A 20,503-nucleotide genomic window follows, 5' to 3' on the forward strand; every position below is an offset into this window, starting at 1 on the left:
AAATATTGACTTGGTAACTTTTTTAAAAGATGTTCTTTACCACTGAAAAAGTGGTTTTATATGTGTAAAATTTATAATACAATCACAATTGCATTTTCAACTAAATTAAAATTGCTCTTGACCTTTAAATCGATAAGCCAGTTCAAGTGCTTTGCTCTGCCTTTTACACAGTGAGCATTGCAGCTTAGGCAGGCTTTGAATGGGCACTTGTTATCTGTCCAACATAACTGCAGTTTATGTAACTTTAAAAGCATCAGATCGACTTTAACTGTAAAATTCACTATTAGCTGTTAACTGATAAATCGATTAATTGAATTGATGACAAAAATCAATACATGTTAAAATATAATGGTTTCTTCAAAATTGCCTCAGAATATCAGAACTGGTAATATGGTTCCACATCAAAAATCAATAGCTTGTCGACCTTCACCATTTAGGTTAATGGACACTGTCAAAAATCTATAGCTTGGAGCTTTAGCCAAATGTATGAGAAAAAGTCTGAAAAAATTGTCCAGTTACATTAAAGCCGTAAGAATCAGGGACCCTTTAAACTCGCCAATTACCATTCTAAAAGCTTTGCTACATGTCAGCGAAGAAATGGGGGGAAAAGAAAATCAGTGATCAAGTAATGACTCACCCAAAATATGTGACAGGATGGTATGGATCCTCACTTCATTCATAAACTGTAAGTATTTTAAATGATTTTATATGATTTTGCCTCAAAATTTACAGGCTATAAGTGGATAACTATGAGGTTCTGGAAAGGCAGTAAAAGTTGAAGGACATTTGGAAATTAATAAAGGTCGATTGCTGCGGAGAAGTGGTCTAATCATAGGATGCTTGATCGGGGAGACGAGCAAGATCAAGGGACGCAGACCCTTCTGGAAATGCTTCACTAGAGAATAGTTCTAAATGCAGAATCAGTGTGCTGTACTCCACTTGCAAAAATAAAACAGAGAAACCATTTAGCTAGCAGCCCGATTTTGTATCCACCGCTGGTTGTAAGGAAATTGTATGCTCTCCCAATGTCTGCGTGGGTTTCCCACCATCCGAAAATGGAGGTTGATTGGTGTATTTGGGGAACATGGGCTCGTGGGTTGGAGGAGCCTACTACCATGTTGTATATCTCGATTTAAAATTAAAGTATCATCATCCAGTGCCTGTTTCTGACTCTGGGGTTAAGATAGAAAAGGGATAAAGGAATTTATTAACAATTGCCTGTGTCATTGAAGGGAGAATTTCACATTTATAAGCATCTAAACCTATTCTATTATTCCTGGAGAGTTATAATTCTTGCCTTTATTTTAACTGTCTGAGAGAGATGTGCCAATGGAAGAGATGGGTTTTTTTAAATCATAATTTTAATTTCGGTAGGACTTCGAAGTTCATTTTCAAAGTTTGGATTGATTGTCAGAGTCAAACATGACATTACATACAACCCTGGGATTCCTTTTCCTGCAGGCGAGGCAGAATGATCACTTTATCATTAGTTATTACTAATGATACTAATGAAGACCTGCGTGGACAAGTCTGTGCCCATGCAAACGTACCGGGTGTTTCCCAACCAGAAGCCTTGGATGAATCAGAGGCTTCATAACTTGCTGAGGGTGAGATCGAGGGCTGAGGATCCAGACCGCTACAAGAAGTCCATTAAGACCTTCAGAAGGCTATCTCTGGATAAAGTGGCAATTCTGGAGAAAGCTAGAGACAGAGATAGATAAAGACCAGCTATGGCAGGGAGTGCAAATCATTACAGCCTAGAAAATGAGAGGAAAAAACATCAATGGCCCACTTTGAGAAGGAAACCCCAACAGTGCCTATGGGAATCCCTGCAAAGGCTGAGGACCCTGTGATATCTGTCTTTGATGCCGAAGTCAGAACTGTCATTCAAGAGGGTGAACCCTCACAAGGCATCAGGTGTACCTGAGAGGATACTGAAAATCTGTGGCAACCAACTAGCTGGAGTGTTCACGGACATTTTCAATCTCTCATTGCTGTAATGAGAGGTTCCCACCTGCTTCAAAAGGGCATCAATCACCCCCTGACCAAGAAAAGGCCTCAATGACTATCGTCCAGTAGCACTAACATCTTCTGTGATTAAATGCTTTGAGAGGTTGGTCATGGCCAGAATTAACATGGACCTAAGCAAAAGACTGGACCTATTGCAATTTGCCTATCGTCACCCTCGCCCTACAGCGGATGCAATATCACAGGCTCTCCACTCAGTTCTGGATCACCGTGAAAACAGCAACGTACATATAGGGCTGCTCTTCATCGACTATAGTTCAGTCTTCAACACCATTATTCCCTCAGTGCTGGTCAACGAGCTCCAAACCTTTGGCCTCTGCACCCCCTCTATATCTGGATCCTTGATTTCCCCATTGGAAGACCACAGTCAGAGTGAATTGGAAGCAACATCTCCTCCTCACTGACGATCGATGCAGACAGACCTCAAGGATGTGTGGTTCTCCCACTTCTCTACTTACTATACACCCATAACTCTGTGGCCATGCACAATTCCAATGCTATCTACAAATTTGTCTTTGACACCACGGTTGTCAGTTGAATCACAAACAGCAACGAGGAAACATACAAGAGGAAGATAGATCAGTTTGTTGAGTGATGTCACACCGTCAACCTTGCACTTAACATTAGCAAAACCAAAGAGATGATTGTGGACTTCAGGAGGAAACCAGGAGAATACGAACCAGTCGTCATCGAGGGCTCAGTAGTAGAAAGATTCAAGAACTTCAAATTCCTGGGTGTTAACATCTTGGGGGATCTGTCCTGGAGCCTCTATGTCAATGAAATCATGATGAAGGATTTCCAGCATCTATACATTATGAGGTGTTTGAGGAGATTCCTTAAGTCACCAAAGACTCTTGATATACCATGGAGAGCGTTCTGTCTGGTATGGAGGTGCCCATGCTCAGGACAAGAAAAAAATCTCCAAATGGATGTTAACTTTGTCCTGCAACAATACGAGAACCAGACTTCAATCCACTGTGGACATCTCTAAGAAGCTGTGTCTTAAGAAAGCAGGCTCTATCCTCAACGACTCTCACCACCCAGGCTATACCCTCTTCACTCTGCTACCATCAGGAAAAAAGTACAGGAGCCTGAAGACATGTTCTCAGGAGCACAAGGACAGCTTCTTCCCTGCTGCCATCAGATTCCTGAATGATCAGTGAACGAAAGACACTGGCTTACTTTGACTTTTTGTGCACTATTTATGTAAGATGGTTTTTATATGAGCACTTGGCCCTGTGACGCTGCCACAAAACAACAAATTTCATGACTTGTTCATGACAATAAATTCTGATTAATCCACTATGCCAATCATCGCAGCTAAGCGGGAGATTTGATTGAAATAAGCGGAGCATCTAATATCAAACATTAGATTTGGGGTTGTTGTGGAGGGAGCAATGAAGAGCTTGAGCACATATGAGGAGGAAAATAATTATTCTTTGAAATTGTCTGTCGATATACCCATGTTTAGAGCAAGTTCAGCAATTGGTGATTTCAGTCCAATTGGAAGTTGTATTTTCTGCAAATGTGGAGTTGTTCTAGTGAACCGGTGCAGACTCGAAAGGCCAACATGGCCTGTTTCTGCTCCGTAAATGGTTATATCATTATATGGTTATAATAAGATGGACATCTGCCATGTTAGCACTGAAGATCTTTGTCACATCCAACAAACATGCTTCCAAAGAGTTGGAGGCATAAAAATTAATTGCTGTACTCATTTTCATGATGGCTGCCTGTGACATTGCATTGAGAATGGATGATGATGTTAATGCATTAATGCCTCTTAGCACCACTGCTGAAACATGTCTCCATACACACATCACCTCCAATGTCACCTCTGCTAATTGACTCTTTTGTCTGGCTGGGTCATCTGTGGGGGACTGATGGTGACAGACTCACACAGGCTACCTTCTTCTCTCCAGCAGGGCTTAGGTTATGCATACCATCTGCAGCCATGTCAGGTTTTTAACTGCTTCCACAGTTGTAAAGGTATGAAGAAGAAAGTGTGTAATGCACGTCGAAAGAACCAAAGACTTGTTGATCCAAACCAAGGCTTTTATTAACTAAAAGATTGGAGCATATCACAAGTAGATCGACCAGTCCAGAATGACCTAGTCTGACTAGGAGCAATCCTTTAAGACCTGCCAGTAGGTGTGGCTACACTCTCAGCTAATCACAGTCATCCTACACGACCATCTGTACATATGTACATATACACATTGGTGATAGAATCTGTACTATCACGAAGTGAAGACCAGAAAACATGCATGGTTTTTCCCTTTTGTTACTTCTAAAATTGTGCATCAACTTACAGGCCTACTCCTGGAGGATACATCTTGCATCGGCCAATATCTTGCGAGATGCTGGTAAATGCAGGTTTAACAAAGGCTTACCTTGGCACTTCACACCAGAATGATGCAAGGTGCCAGGATGTCAACACAGTACACACTGGAACTTGGTGAGGAACCCATTATCTGACTGTGTGTATCCCCAGATTTGAGACAAGCCCTGACTGACGTTATTTGAATTGCCAGTTATGCTGCCTCCGTGAACTTCGGCAGCTGCAGGAATGTATGCCAAGCAGGCAAGAGCACTGACTATTTTAAGGTCTAAATTGGTGGATGGGTTTTGCTGATTTATTCACTTACAATGGCCTCATTTCTCTAATGTTGTTCACAATCTGTGTTAAATCATTCTCTTACCAATACTTAAATGGCATCTTGTAATCTTAATTAATATACTGCCCTATGTTCCTTAAAATGAAATGCCTGCAGCTAGCCTGAACATACAGCCACACCTTTGTAAGAGCATTCACTCTCAAAGAGCAGGGCTGAGATTTCAGGTTGACACATGTGCTTGTAACTGCTATGGATTTCTTGTTCACTCTAGACACAACAATCCTGGATGATTTTAGTTGTCAACTTAAATCAAAGAATGCATGATATTAACCTTCCGTCTAGTTGATTAGATTTTCTCAGGACAATTTCACACCCAACATGCGGGATTAAAGCTGGCAAAAGTAAAGAATAAAGCTTTCTCTGTTAGCAATTACGATGCTTGTAAGAGAAACGTTTATACAATTGCAATAACATTCTTCACACATTTGGCTCCAGTGAGAAAACTATTCACCATTCAGTACAAATTGGTATTGAATTGGTGACTTTATTCAGAAATCTATCGGGATTGCAGGTGTGGGAAATTGAAAATTCTACCCTGGTTTTGTAAGATTGAGGCCAAACACTGATTCAATGAAACAAACAATTGAAGAGCAATGGGCAGAGAACATTATCCCAGTTGATATTGAGGGGAAGAATCAATCAAAGAAGTTAGACTTCTGCTTTCAATCACACCTGATCAGGTTATTTCTGTCTATCTGAACAAGAATATGTGTATCCTTGCCTATAGTAAAGCTGTAAATTTAGCTGTTCATAAAACAAAACAGCTATGAATCTGCAGCTACTCAAGCAATAGTTGCATTAAGGTGAAACTTGCAAAACAGGTACAATTGGCATATTAAAATAATTATAGCTATATTTTCCAAATAATTAAGTTTTTTAAAAATTAATGTCTAGTCTAGTAGTTCTCAACCTTTTTCTTTCCACTCACATACCACTTTAAGTATTCCCTATGCCATAGGTGCTCTGTGATTAATAAGGGATTGTTTAAGGAGGGAAGCAAAAGGTTGAAAACCACTGTTTTAATCGTCCCTAATTGACTCGTTATGTGCACGGTTTCATAGCTCCAAAGGAAATGGGCCATTGACAATTTTTCTCAAGCAAAACATTTCAGTTACAATTGGGTCTAGAGCAGTGGTTCTCAACCCTCCCTTCCCACTCACAGAACACCTTAACCAATCACAGAGCACTTATAGCAATGGGATTACTTAAAGTGGTATATGAGTGAAAAGAAAAGGTTGAGAACCACTGCCTTACAGTCACTGAGTTCCCTGTCATCATTTGATTGATGGTAGTTTTCCTAAATTGTATTTCATATTGTCTCTTCTTCATTAAACATTATTTAATAACATCTTAATTAAATTATATTTTCTTTTCTTTTGTTCAATAAGGGATGTTAGATGGTTAAGTTATTCATCAGCCTTGATCCAATTGAATTGAAACAGTAACTCCTTCCCCAATGTAGGCTATTTCTACAAATAATTTAAACTTTTTTTATTGATACCAGTATTTTACAATTTTTGTTATGCTTAGGAGAGATAAAAATCTAAACTGAATGGAACGTTTAACTTGGTAACATTATCTAATAAAAACTGCATGTTAGAGAGCAGCTGTATTTTAAGATACGGGATTTGGTGGAGAGTACACAGTGTGATGCCTTCACCACTGCACTGGGACACATTTTATGTATGTATCCAAAGCAATAATGGCTTATTTGCAAGGCAGACGACAAATTACTTACATGTTGAGACTTTAAGATGATATGATTGCATTGCTACCTACAATATACAGCATGAATCTCTGTTTAATAAAATCACAATTGCATATTATCGAGATAGCATCATATTAATGCTCAAATATATACTATATACAGTTCAACTCGTGTTGGATTTATTACTACAATATCTTTTCAGTAATTAGAAAATATAGAGCACGCAGATGAAGTGGTATATTGTACATTTAACCTGCAAATTCCACCAGCGTTGTCTCCGCTCCATCCTCAACATCCATTGGAGCGCTTACATCCCAAACGTCGAAGTACTCGAGATGGCAGAGGTCGACAGCATCGAGTCCACGCTGCTGAAGATCCAGCTGCGCTGGATGGGTCACGTCTCCAGAATGGAGGACCATCGCCTTCCCAAGATCGTGTTATATGGCGAGCTCTCCACTGGCCACCGTGACAGAGGTGCACCAAAGAAAAGGTACAAGGATTGCCTAAAGAAATCTCTTGGTGCCTGCCACATTGACCACCGCCAGTGGGCTGATAACGCCTCAAACCGTGCATCTTGGCGCCTCACAGTTTGGCGGGCAGCAACCTCCTTTGAGTAAGACCGCAGAGCCCACCTCACTGACAAAAGGCAAAGGAGGAAAAACCCAACACCCAACCCCAACCAACCAATTTTCCCCTGCAACCGCTGCAATCGTGTCTACCTGTCCCGCATCGGACTTGTCAGCCACAAACGAGCCTGCAGCTGTCGTGGACTTTTTACCCCCTCCATAAATCTTCGTCCGCGAAGCCAAGCCAAAGAGAAAGAGAACCTGCAAATGAAATGTGATTAAATAGCTATTTGAATACTTAGTGAAAGTAAAAGTAAGCCCACCTCACTGACAAAAGGCAAAGGAGGAAAAACCCAACACCCAACCCCAACCAACCAATTTTCCCCTGCAACCGCTGCAACCGTGTCTGCCTGTCCTGCATCGGACTTGTCAGCCACAAACGAGCCTGCAGCTGACGTGGACTTTTTACCCCCTCCATAAATCTTCGTCCGTGAAGCCAAGCCAAAGAAAAAGAAAAAGAAAGTAAACATGTTAAAAGAAAATCGTAATAGTCAGAGAGTATAGAAGACAATGGCCAAAGAAATAAACAAATGGTCTAATTTCTTCCTTCTCTTTCTGCAAATTCTGTTCTTTTGCTTTTCAAAAATATAAAAACCATCCATTGAAAAGAGAGCCCTAAGTCTGCTTCACCACAACTTTAAGCAGAGCATTCCAGATCAACGCACAAACCAATCTGCCGTCTCCCTCAGCAGTCATTCCGCCAATTACTTTATGTCCTTTAATTAAATCCTCTTCTTTTAGTGGAAAGCTTTGAGCTATACTTAATATATCAAGCCCCTTCATCATTTTCAGCTCCTCCAGTAAACATTTCCATTATTGCCTTTGTGTTTGTTCAGTCATGATGTCATCTTCTTTCGTCTCTCCTCATAACTTAAGATATTCATCGTGGACACAAACCAAAAGAACTGTTTCCTAAATTCAGTAGCAGACACAAAATTCCATCTGAGCTGCCAACACTGTTCAGAATAAATTGTGTTTCTTTAATCGTCTTGATTTCATGTAAGTTACTCTGAAGAAAGCAGAAACCTTCTTCATTTCTTCACAAGTGAGTCAGATAGATGGAAGAACCGGGATGAAAATATTGACAAAGCAAGTATGACATGGCCACGAGACATTTTCATATGCATCCACCAAATGTACAGACAATGGGCTACTTTAATTAGACTACACTCTGAACAAGCTACAGTGAGAGACTGGCTTCATCGAGAGAAGACTAACAGTCTTGATGAGGGATTCAGACATAAAACGCTGACAATTATTTTCCTCCAGCAGATTATTCAGAGTTAAGGACTTTTCCGCTGAAGTTTTTTTTTAAATTTAAGTTTATTGTTGACATTTAATGCCAGTAGATCATGCAGAGACATGAAGGAAACTATTCCACTATATATATGAGTGGAAATGCTAAGTTGACTAGAATCTTTCCCCATTTTTGATAATTTGAAAATTAAAATAATTATATTCTCAGCATGTTTCTATGTAACATTTTGATTGCAACAAATCAGACATTTATTCTGAGCATAACCCCAGATCAAAGTAGAACTGGAGATCAAAGTAGACCAGCACTATTTTTATGTCAAGAAAGGTCGAATTAAATTATCCACCAGATTCATATATTGGCTGGCTAGAAGCAACTAGTATGAAGAGGTTTGATCATTTTTTTCTTCACGTTTGTTGACAGGATGTGGCTATAGCTAATATTTATCATTGATTTCTAATGAGGGCGGAGAGACATCTTCTTGGAACTACATAGGGCTTTCTTATATTTAGACCATCAGTTTATGATACTGTATACCTTGGTGGGAGACCTAAAAGAGGTGACATTCCTATGTACTTGCATCCCACAGATCGATGTTGGTTTTGGTTAACATTATCCTTTCACTGAAAGTAAATTGTTTGGTAAATTCCGACTCGCTTCCACTGTAATGGAAATTTTGATGGAAATCCTCAACTTAGTATTGCTGGGTTGCAATCCCTGGAGAAGATTACTTATAACTTGAGAAAGAAGTATGACATGTTCATTAAAGTATGGCAGCCGTATTAGAAGCATATAGTTGCGCAGATATGATTAATATCCAACCACCTCCCACCTCCATCCCCCCCCCCACCTTGAGTAATGAGATAAGAAACAAACTGTCCCACCAGGTAAATAAAGGAGAGAGTGATATGGGGTTGTGGCATAGATGACATGTGTTTTAATTTTTATTAATAATCTTTTATCCTTTATGGTTTATTTAACACCCGAGGTTCTTGAACTTTGAGGAAGGTTGCTAGTCTGTTTGTATAAGTTGAGGGAATAAGCAGAGGGGGGGGGGGGGGAAGGGAATAAATACTAGACTCAGTAAATTATATTGCATTGCAAGAACATGTTTTGCATTGTTTGTTTCCACCTGCATGTCTTTTGGAAATTAAAATATTTTTAAAAATGTAATGGAAATGTGGACTTAATGGTGGCTGTACCAAAATTAGAAGATTTCTTCCAACTGACATGTTCACAACAACCTATAACAAAATCAGAAAATCTGCAAGTTAAACCAAGATATGGAAGAAGAAAAAAAAGAGTTAAAAACTCAAAGTTCTGAAGAATGACTCCAGAAAATAAGAGACCAAACTGCAGCAAAGGAAATTTTAGACAAAATTATGTTCTCATTAGTTTTAATTAAAATGCTAAAATACATAATTAATCCTAACTTAATAGATCATGCACTGAGGCTTGACCAATAATCTCTGTTGATTGATGTTCTGTAGATTGTGATTTATTATAATCTCAGTTGTAATTAATCTAAAAATGATTCCATCTGAATATGATATTTAATAAAATTTAATTGATTATTAATTACTTAAATTATCTTTCAATGCTTACACAAGAATTTTCATCGTAAGACCACTGTCAGTACGAATTGGAAACAACGTCTCCTCCTCACTGATTATCAATACAGGCGCACCCCAAGGATGCCTGCTTAGCCCACTGCTCTATTCACTTGTGGCCGGGCACAATTCCAATGTCATCTACAAGTTTGCTGATGACATCACAATAGTCTGCAGAATCACAAATGGTGATGAGGAAGGGTACAGGAGGGAGATAGATCAGCTCGTTGAATGGTGTAACAACAACAACCTTGTGTTCAACGTTAACAAAACCAAAGAAATGATTGTGGACTTCAGAAGGAAGTCGGGGAACACGACCCAGTCCACATTGAAGGCTCAGTAGTGGAGAAGGTTAAGAACTTCAAATTCCTGGGTGTTAACATCTCGAAGGATCTGACCTGGAGTCTCCATGTTGATGCAATCAACAAGAAGACTCCCCAGTGGCTATACTTTGTGAGGTGTCTAAGATGATTCACCATGTCATTGAAAACTATCAAAATCTTCTACAGGTATACTGTGGAGAGCATTCAGGCTGGTTGCATCACTGCCTGATATGGAGGCAACAACTCTCAGGAGAAGAATTAACTCCAGAGGGTTGTTAATTTGGCCTGCAACATCACATCATTCCATTGAGGACATCTTCATGAGGCAGTGTCTTTAAAAAAGCAGCCTCTATCCTCTTCACTCTGCTACCACTGGGTAAAAGGTACAGGAGCCTAAAGACAAGCATTCAATGGAACAAGGACAACATCTTCCCTGCTGCCATCAGATTCCTGAATGATCAATGAACCAAAGATACTGCCTTACTTTTCATGCATTTAAAAAAAAATCTAGTAATGTTGCAAGATGGTTATAATCTGAATGTTTTCCCTATGACGCTGCCGGAAAACATTGACTTTCATGACCAATAAATTCTGATACTGAAAAAAATATTGAGTTTGGAGGAAGGCGAATTGAAATATTCCACGAAGGCTTAGTGGTGTAATATTGACTCATAATGTTGATTCCGAATTCCTTTATCAAAACAATTGCAAAAAAAAAAGGTTTGTTGTTTCATTGCCCAAAATGTTGGTAATATATTTTTACCTCCTATGGGCGCTGTGAGACCTACTGAGTTCCTCCAACATTTATGTGTTTTTACTACAATCACAGCATCTGGAGACTTTTGTGTTTTACCTTATTGTTTCTTTATGATTTGTGACTTGACCTCTATTGTAGAGGAAAAATGGATATTCTCCAAACCTTTTTATGGGGTAAAGTATGCTTGTATTTTACCTGTGGTTAGGAAGACGGCAGCCAGTATTGTGCTCCTTGCGGGTCACTGGGTACTTGACTTCCACATCTGCAGACTGCGACGTGGACATTCAGAATGCTTTGGAGCTCATTTGCCAAAGCATCTAACCTCTCACTTTGCCACTGATCTTAGCACTGCCCTCAGAATGGGAGCAGAAGGAGGCATAAGCATGTTGTGTTAAGCCTTCCAGTTTCATGCGGGCTGGAAATGTTGTACATCCGACATGGATGGAAGTTTAAATGAAAGTAAGCATTTCCTTTACCAGTGTTCAATTAACATTAATGATTTATGTTAAATGCAATTTTGACTGCTTTAATCATTTTCATTTTTTAAAACCTTTATTATTAAGCAATAAAAAGCTTTTGACAGAACAAGGGCATCTGCGCATCTGACATATGACACTGTTTCATTACTACGAGAATGAATTGAATCTTGAATTTCAACAATATAATTGTCTATTATGCTCAACTTTATTCTCTTTTTAAGCCGATGTATGAATGGACAATCCAATGGGCTGGCCTTCAGAGGAGACACTGAACTGGGATTGCAACCAGAAGCCAGGTAAGATGCAATGACTCCATTGGAGCACTTTTAGCTCCACAAGAACTATGGCTGAGTACAGTCAGGAAGCTTATGCATAAATTCCAATTGAGGTTCTTGGCCCAATCGGCATCTTCCTCATAATAAAACTGGTCATGTGTGAGCCGAACTGCATCCGGTATAACATTAGCAGTTTCAGCTGTAACACTCCAATTGTGCTTTTAATGAAAATGAGCACTTGGTGAGCAGTAGACCACTAAAACAGTAATTAGCACATGAGAGCCAAAGAAAAGTTAACGGATTAGTTTTCTCTATTGCCTCCCACCTTGTATAAAAGAAAACCTTGTTATTTTAATTGATGAACAAAAGAATCATATTACTGATCTTCCAAAAGAGAAAATAGTTATGACTAAAAATAGTTACTTTGCAGAATTTTTATTTCATGGACACTAAATTATTTTTTGTCACAATGTGCAATGAATTATTGTTCAATTTCCAATATTGTTGAACATCATGTGTCATTAGAATTATTAATCTCATAAAATAAGAAGAGCATCAATGGATGTTTTGAAGAATAATTTCACGGATCTATGAACACATTGACAAGATGAAAAAAAAAACAATTTCCATCACTCAAGGGTACAGTTCAAAAACTGTCCTTTAATGTTGCAAATCTTCAGTCATTTTCTCACCTTGTTATTGCAGTTTAGTTTTTAGCTAGGCTGTCAACACCCGAAAGGCTAAAAGAGCCTTCAAGTGTTATGTCCCAGCAATGATATTTTGCCTTGTCGAGAAATGCCTTGGGGTCAGGTTACACTTCCACGACACCACGACACCAATGAAATCAACTTTCCTAACAATTTGGAAAGAGGAAAGTCAGTTTCTTTTATGAAGCAGAGAGTGGAACTAGATACAGGAAACACTAGATCCATGAATATAAAGAAATGACTTGATTGTATCATGTAAAAGTGTAACAACACTTCAGATGTGAAGTTCCATTGGGCTGTTTCATCCTGCTGCTGCTTTACTATAAAGCCAAGGTTTCTAAGAGCCAGACTATTCCAGCAATAAATCACAAGGTCAGCTTGTGTACAAATCCATTGAAATTCCCAAGCTACACAGGAAAACAGCAAACTGCATCCTTCAAAAAGCTGAGGGTTGGGGTTATTCATGACCATCCATAATTTGATAATTTTTGAAGTGAGAAGCAGCCCGTGAATGAATGGCACACCAGATACCCCCTGCTTTCGACAGACCATGGTAATTATCAGTGAAAAACTGATCCAAGGTGAGGGGAGGTCAACCTTGACTGCATGGATTTAAAAGCACATACTAATGGTCGCATGCTTAGCCTCCTGTCAGTCACTATGCATCCACAGGCTCAGAAACCATTGTCCTTTTGCTTCTCCTCAATTTGACACACCCCCACCCCCTCCTCACCATTTCCTCACTCACCCTTGGTCCTCCCTATTTATGGTTTCCACTAAACTCTTTACCATCCTCCCCTTCTTCCTTAGATCCCTGTCTCACCACTTTCTTTTAAACCCTGCCGATTGGTGCCTCCATTCTTCTTGACCGAAGACGACCCTCCCCATCACCTTCCTCCGCCCCTCCATATTCCACATCTCCACACTGATCTTCCGAGCTCACTCCAGAGTCCTGAACACCTACAATAGTCAGATACTGGGGGGGTGGGGGGGGGGGTGGAAATTCCATGTGCCATCACAGTGATGTAGCCTGCACAGCTGGACGAGGTGTGGCTTGGTAGAGGGCAACACCCCTGATGGGAGGGAGCAGTCTGAACTGTGGTCTGGGAATTACACATCATTGGTTGTGAGGACACTGTGCCCCATTCTCTCACCTCCATCATTGCTTGACACCCCATTCTCTCACCTCCATCATTGCTTGACGCCCCATTCTCTCACCTCCATCATTGCTTGCCTCCACCTCTGCAGCCTTGACTTTCTTTATCCCTACTTCACCTTTTATATCACTGAAGCAGAATGGTAATATCTTCTCCAGTAATGTAAAGGGTGACGTCTAGTCTAGTGATTCAGCAGCTCCAATCCCAGTGTGGAAACTGGAGAATTTAATAATTTAGCTAGTAAAATCCATTATGGGATTGAAAAGATAATATCAATTATTGACCATGAAACTCCTAGATTATTGCTTTAAAAAAGCACATGATTCATAATGGCCTTTAGCGAGAAAATCAGTTGTCTTCAGTCCGTCTGACGTGGATTTGTCTCAAGATCTGCAGTAAATCTTCGCAGCCCTTCTGTCCAAGGGTAATTAAAGGTGGACAAATATTTGTGATGCCTACAGATCATGTATGATTCAAAAATGTAAACCACCTGTCACCTATCAGACATATTTATTTCACTGGTTTTTGGTGACTTTTACATTGAGCTCCTTTTAAAACAACTTTCTTAAGTGTAGCTGCTTACATCTGTCCTCGGTGACACACTTTTCCACTAGCATCCCAGTTAATTGGCTGCGCAGTGTTCCGGGATGGGAATCCCTTTGTGCCGTTTCCACTGGGCCACCCTTAACTGGGACACCAATTGTTTTTCCACTGAACGCAACTCGTCCCTGGGGATCAGAGAGTTCTACCTTCAACTGGCAACAGGTGACTTTCTGCTGCCCGTTTTCCACTGGTTTTGTCAGCATACCAGCGGCAGCAAACACCGGTGATATAAGTGGGGATAGAGGCCATCAATCCCCGACGTGAAATGACATCACTTGATGCTGGCATTTGGAGAGTGTTCCTTTACCAGTGGACTCTGTCCCAGTAAATTCCCAGTTAATTCCTGGGACAGGGTGGCAGTGGAAAAGGGGCTACCACAATACACTCATTAGGAAATCATTTCTCTGCGCTGTCCGGCTGCATCATAGCCTGGTATGGGGACACCAATATCCCTGATGGTAAAATCTTGCAAAAGATAGAGGATGCAGCTCCGAACATCACAGGCAAAATCCTCCCCACTATCGAGAACATCGACAGGGAACGCTGCCATCGGAGAGCAGCAGAGATCAAGGATCCACATCACGCAGCTCATGCTCTGTTCTCGCTGTTGCCATCAGGGAAGACCTATAGGAACCACAAGACTTACACTTATTAGAAAAATGTTCATCTTAATACAATTCATTCATCCTATTAATGTTATTGGTAAATCTTTCCATCTTTTCAAATCCTCTTCCAATTTTTTTAACAATGGCAAATCATTTAGTTTAAACAAATTACTTATATTTCTACTAATTTTAATTCCTAAGTATTTAACAGCTGCTTGCACCCTTCTCCATCTCTTGTTTTCAAAGCTTCCTTTGCTCCATTTGCCAACAGCCACCATCCTAACATGGCCCACCTCCTGTCCTCTAAATTACTGGTGGCTCTAAATGCAGTTATTACTGCCTTTGTTCTCCATTAAAAAAAAGTTTATGGGACAAAAAAATATCGCAGCTGTAGCTCTGGAGACATGTACTTCAGAACCAACTATACCTCAGGCCAAGCTGATCCTGTGCAGTCGTATCAATGGCATCAGCCTGACAACATGGAATTCTTTTTTTCAAAAATGAACTTTATTCACAATTTAACATATATATGCAAAAGAAGAACCTAATGCAGAGCTTTTCACGTTCTTAATGTCGTTCATTCTAGACATTCAGTATTTTACTGCTTCTGTACAAAGTAGCTTTAGCACATCCTTTTTGTACATAACGCCATTGCTACTCAAGTTCAAGTTTGTTATTGTCATACAATTGTAAAGTACAACTGGACGAAACAACGTTCTTCGGTCATCAGGGTAACAACATGCAAATACATATATTCCCATAGCGCACGTATTTACGAGTAATTTATATGCAGTAATATATAAAAATAAATAAATATTGTTAAATAATAGTAAATTCTCGGGGGTCAAATGAGCAGTTCATCAGACATTTAGCAGTCTCACTGCCTGTGGGAAGAAGATGCCTGGTCTGATACTTCTGTACCTCTTTCCTGACAGCTAGAAGATGTTCTGGGCAGGGTGGTAGAGGTCCTTAATAATTTTGTGAGCCCTTTTCAGACAACGGTCTGGGTAGTTCATGTCGACGGTGGTGGGGAGGGAGACCCCAGTGATCCTCATGTGGCCTTCTCGGCTGATGTACCCTTCTACTGTTTGAGGGACTTCCCCGTAGACTAACCTCTCAAAGTCTAGTAGCAGAATGGCCCTAGATTGTGGTCCTTACCACAGAGCATTTGAATTGGCTGCACCAAGCTTCAGTGCACCCTTCAGCGCGTACTATAGTTTGCAATGTAATCGAGTTCTTTAAATATTTTAAATGTAAAATTTAATCACAATTAAAAATATACACTGAAAATCAGTGCAAAGTAAATTCTTTACATTCTTAGTGTCATACACTCTATTTTTTAACATTGCCATTTAGTCTACATAATTCAATTCCATATGTTGTAGTGTTAACCAGTCATTATTCTGCACGGCAATGTAAAGGCATGTCCTGTTCATGAAAGAACTAAATAAATTCACCCTGGCAAATTACTGTCTGATCAATGTACTCTCAACCAATGGAGGAATGAAGATAGCTGCAATTGATAGTGCTATCAAACAACACTGATCCATTAAAAAGATGCTATTAGTGTTGCCGGAACTGTCTGCTGTAGATCACTTCCCAGCCTAATCCAATCGTGCATCAAAAAGCTGAATTCTGGGAGTGAGGTGAAAGCGACTATCCTTTACTGATGGTGCCATCAGCCGGCAAAACCTGTACAACTTGCAAAAAAAGGGCTTGTGGTTGTTGGCGGTCAGTCATCCCGCTATAAAACTGGACAATGAAGAGTTTGCTTCCTGAACACTTTTGAGGATTTTGGGCTGCTGACCACAGAAATCACCCTAAAGATTTCCTATCATATAACATATCACCATATAACAGTTTACAGAGCGGAAACAGGCCATGTCGGCCCTTCGAGTCCGCGCCGGTTCACTTGAACAACTCCACTAGCTCCCCCCTCCCGCTCTCCATCCATATCCCTCCAACCCCCTCACATCCATGTACGGAACCAGGAAGAGGAAAAGTTGTTTTGAAATGGAGTCAGGAGGTGGCAGAGCCACTTTGCTATAGTAGTCACCATTAAAAAGGACCTTGGCAACTGCGAGGTTGACTTAAAATGCACTGAGACACTTGAGTATTTTAATCCAACTTGTCCACAGTGATCAGAGTGCCTCTCCTAGCCACGCACTGTTTTTGTGATTTCCTGTTATATTTTAAGTCTACTTCAAGCAAACAAAATCACGAAGATCAACATATCATGGAAAATTAATTTTCTGCATTCACACTTGGACGTCTCCCCTGCTGATCTTGGTGTGGTCAGTGATGAACATGGTGAAAGGTTTCACCAGGACATGACCACCGTGGAAAAGCAGTATCCATCAATGTTGGCCAACTATTGTTGGACACTGATGTGAGAGGCATCAGATGCTGAGTACAAACAATCAGCAGCAAAACATTTTTAGGTCAGTTGAACTAACGCAATGTGTCGGCGTCATTATGCGATTAAACATGTAACTTCAATGAAAATCAATGTTCCTACGTGATGCAGCAAATCTGAAATTATCTTCATCTTGAAGTCGTCTATCATAATCCCCAATTTCTTTTCCGGAAATAAAACTTATGAAAAAGAATTGTTGACCAGTATAATGACCAGTCACATTATAAGAGTTCCTCAGGGCAATGTCTTAGGTTCAATTATCTTCAGTTGTTTCATCAATGATCTTCCTTCTCCCATAGTGACAATGTCCACTGATGATCGCAAAATGTTTCTCAACACATTAAGCTGTCAATGCAACACGATCTAGGCTAGTGGTTTTCAAACTTTAAGGTGCTATGTGAATGGAAAGAAAATGTTTGGAACCACTCATCCAGGCAATATGATGTAACAGGTAAGATTTGCACCAGTGCAAGAAAGAGGCAACCACCTACCCTTGACATTTGGTGGCAGCACCATCACTGGCACCCAATCAACACCCAACAGAAATGTAACTAAACCAAGAGGGCTACAAGGCTATATCAGCAAATGAAAGATTAGGTGTCCTGGCATGTGTAAATTGCCTCCTGACATTCCAGGAGAAAGCAGCAAACTTGGCAGTCATCCCATCAGCCTGTCCCCTACCAGCTCCAGATATATCCCCTCTTCCAGGCATTGACTTATACATGGTCTTAACAGCAACAAATTCAATGTTTAGGTGATGTAATTAGCAATCCTAACACTTTTGCTAAAAATTGTAGATTGGCACTATATTGTAAATTTGAAAAGGTCATTTCTTTCCTGTCCCAGTAATAAATTCTACTGATTCTTTTAGGAGGAGGAAATGAATATTAATACTGCATAATGATGGAGCACATTTTTGTGAGGGTTTCTGTCCATCAAAGATATGTGATAATAAGTTAATTGCATCAGGGATTCTTCAATAATTTTAACTTGTGAGTTGCCTGCAAAGGCATGACAATCACAGTTATTTGATATACATTTGGGTAATAAAAATATAATAGAAATTTGTCTCCTTTAGAAGGTTGCAAATCTTTTCCCAAAATGAAAAGGCAAAGTGAATGCTTGAAAAATGATTTCCCTCATGGAATTTTCATTTGAGGCTGGATTCCATCTGCCCTGGAGATTCAGAACAATGTTGTACAGATGTCTTCCCCTTGTTCCATCTCAGTGCAGTGAACAAAACCAGGCAGATATAATTCAGTGTTACCATTATTAAAGGATTCCTTTACACTTTTCTATATTGTGGATTATTTAGGCGGTTTGAAATAGAATATTTTTACTTTCGTGTTGTTGATCATATTGCTATATTCCTTTTCCAACTGTGCAAACGTAAACTGAGAAATTAAATTTTACCCTGAACAATATGCTCTGCTAGAACGGTGTATTATTTTCATGATTAAAGAGGAAAGAGCTCACAGCAGTCTTTACCACCTCAGTATGTCACCTCAGAATAAAAAGGATAATAGTTAGTCCAGCAGCCCTCTAATCTACTCATGTCATACAGCAGGTAATACAAGTTGGTCTATAGAAATATGTTTTGTTGCGAACTGAAAGAAAGGGAGATAGCAAAGTGATTTATCAAATAATAAAGCAATTGGAATGCTCAGCTATTTGCCAAGTCAGCAGAGCATAAATTGGAGACCGACAAATGAAGCTGTACAGCATTCTGGGCGAGGACATCAGCAGCGGGAACAGTAATGTCCATTTATGCTCCTTCTGATGTGGCATAATGTCACAAAGCTCTTCATCTCAGCAGATACTGACCCACATAAGAGGACAAATGACAAAAAAAAACAGTGAAAAAAGTAAGTTTTGCAAAGGCATTTGGAACTTGTTCAAAGAGCTTACCTGAGGGGCTTGGGTAGAGAGTATAGATAAAAAGAATGGAATTAGACCGGGATCAGAACAACATATTTTCTGCCACAAAATGAGCCCCATTATTCATATCCGTATTCTAGTGATCAACAAATTAGTAGTCACATGTACAAAATGGTTTAGATTTCAGATTATTGTCAGAGTACATACATGACATCACATACAACCCTGAGATTCTTTATTCCTGCAGGTAAGATAGAATTACCACTTATTGGTAGTGCAAAAAAATTCACAATGTACAAATGTAAACAAATAAAGAAATATAGATATACTGACTGCAATACAGAGAGAAGAAATAAAAATAAAATACAAAAGTAAGACTCCTTAAATGAGTCCCTGATTGAGTTTGTAGTTGAGGAGTCTGGTGGTAGAGGGTAGCAGCTGTTCCTGAACTTGGTGGTGCGAGTCTTGTGGCACCTCAACCTCTTTCCTGATGGTAGCAGCTAGAACAGAGCGAGTGCTGGGTGGTGTGGATTCTTGACGATTGCTGCTGCTCTCCGACAGCGGTGCTTCCTGTAGATGTTCTCAGTGGTGAGGAGGGTTTTGACTGTGATGTCCTGGGCTGTGTCAACTTTCTTTTGCAGGGCTTTACGCTCTGGGGTATTGGTGTCCCCATACCAGACCGTGATGCAACCTGTCAGTTTTATAATACATATTTTAAAGTACAAATCAAACTGTCTTCCTATCTCTAGGCGCTGTTACTTGTTCAAGAAAACTGGCCTTATTTCTGGCTTCAGAAATAATTATATTAAGTGTCTGGTTGTGTTTACCATCTGTCTTTCAAACTGACAGATGCACCTGGCTTTCCTTCTGTTGAGTTTGTGGCTTGTAAATTTGATAATCTCACCTTGAAGAAATTGGCGAATCAGCACAATTCTACATTAATGCTCATTTTCACACATTTCAAGCAGTTAACAAGCCAGTTAATCTCCAGCACTACCAAACAGGCCACAATTACATCTGAAGAGTTTGGAACTTATAGTCATTCCTTGATCACATAAAACATATCAGTATTTCAATTCTAAACCTACTCACTACACAGAAAAAGTTAGCCACCTTCGTCACATCTCACTTTCATTCCGATTTAAATGATCATTTAATTGCCCGCTTCCTTTGAGTCTTTTTTCATGAGTATATGAATTTTGTTCCAGCTGGCTTGTAGCAGAGGGCTATATCTTGTAAAGAAACTTTTCTTTCACTCAATTACCTTTGTGACAGTCAAGTATGGTTCAATTTGCTTAGAAGAGAAAAAAAGGTATGGAAATATCTGGCAAAATTCTGAAAATGCAAACAGCTCATTTGGCTGCAAACATCTGTCATTACCTCTGAACAGACTATATT

At 39.8% G+C, this 20,503-nt stretch overlaps 1 long non-coding RNA gene across 2 annotated transcripts in view; it reads left to right on the top strand.

Moving 5' to 3' along the window:
* Positions 1-20,503, top strand: part of LOC138748295 (uncharacterized) — a 224,203-nt gene that overhangs the window by 105,834 nt on the left and 97,866 nt on the right. For both annotated transcript variants that reach the window (XR_011347921.1, XR_011347920.1), the window contains exon 3: positions 11,686-11,760. This is a non-coding gene — a long non-coding RNA (uncharacterized lncRNA). The remainder of the gene's footprint in view (positions 1-11,685; positions 11,761-20,503) is intronic.

This window comes from Narcine bancroftii, chromosome 13 (genome assembly GCF_036971445.1).
Source record: "Narcine bancroftii isolate sNarBan1 chromosome 13, sNarBan1.hap1, whole genome shotgun sequence".
In the NCBI taxonomy this organism is placed as follows: Eukaryota; Metazoa; Chordata; class Chondrichthyes; order Torpediniformes; family Narcinidae; genus Narcine; species Narcine bancroftii.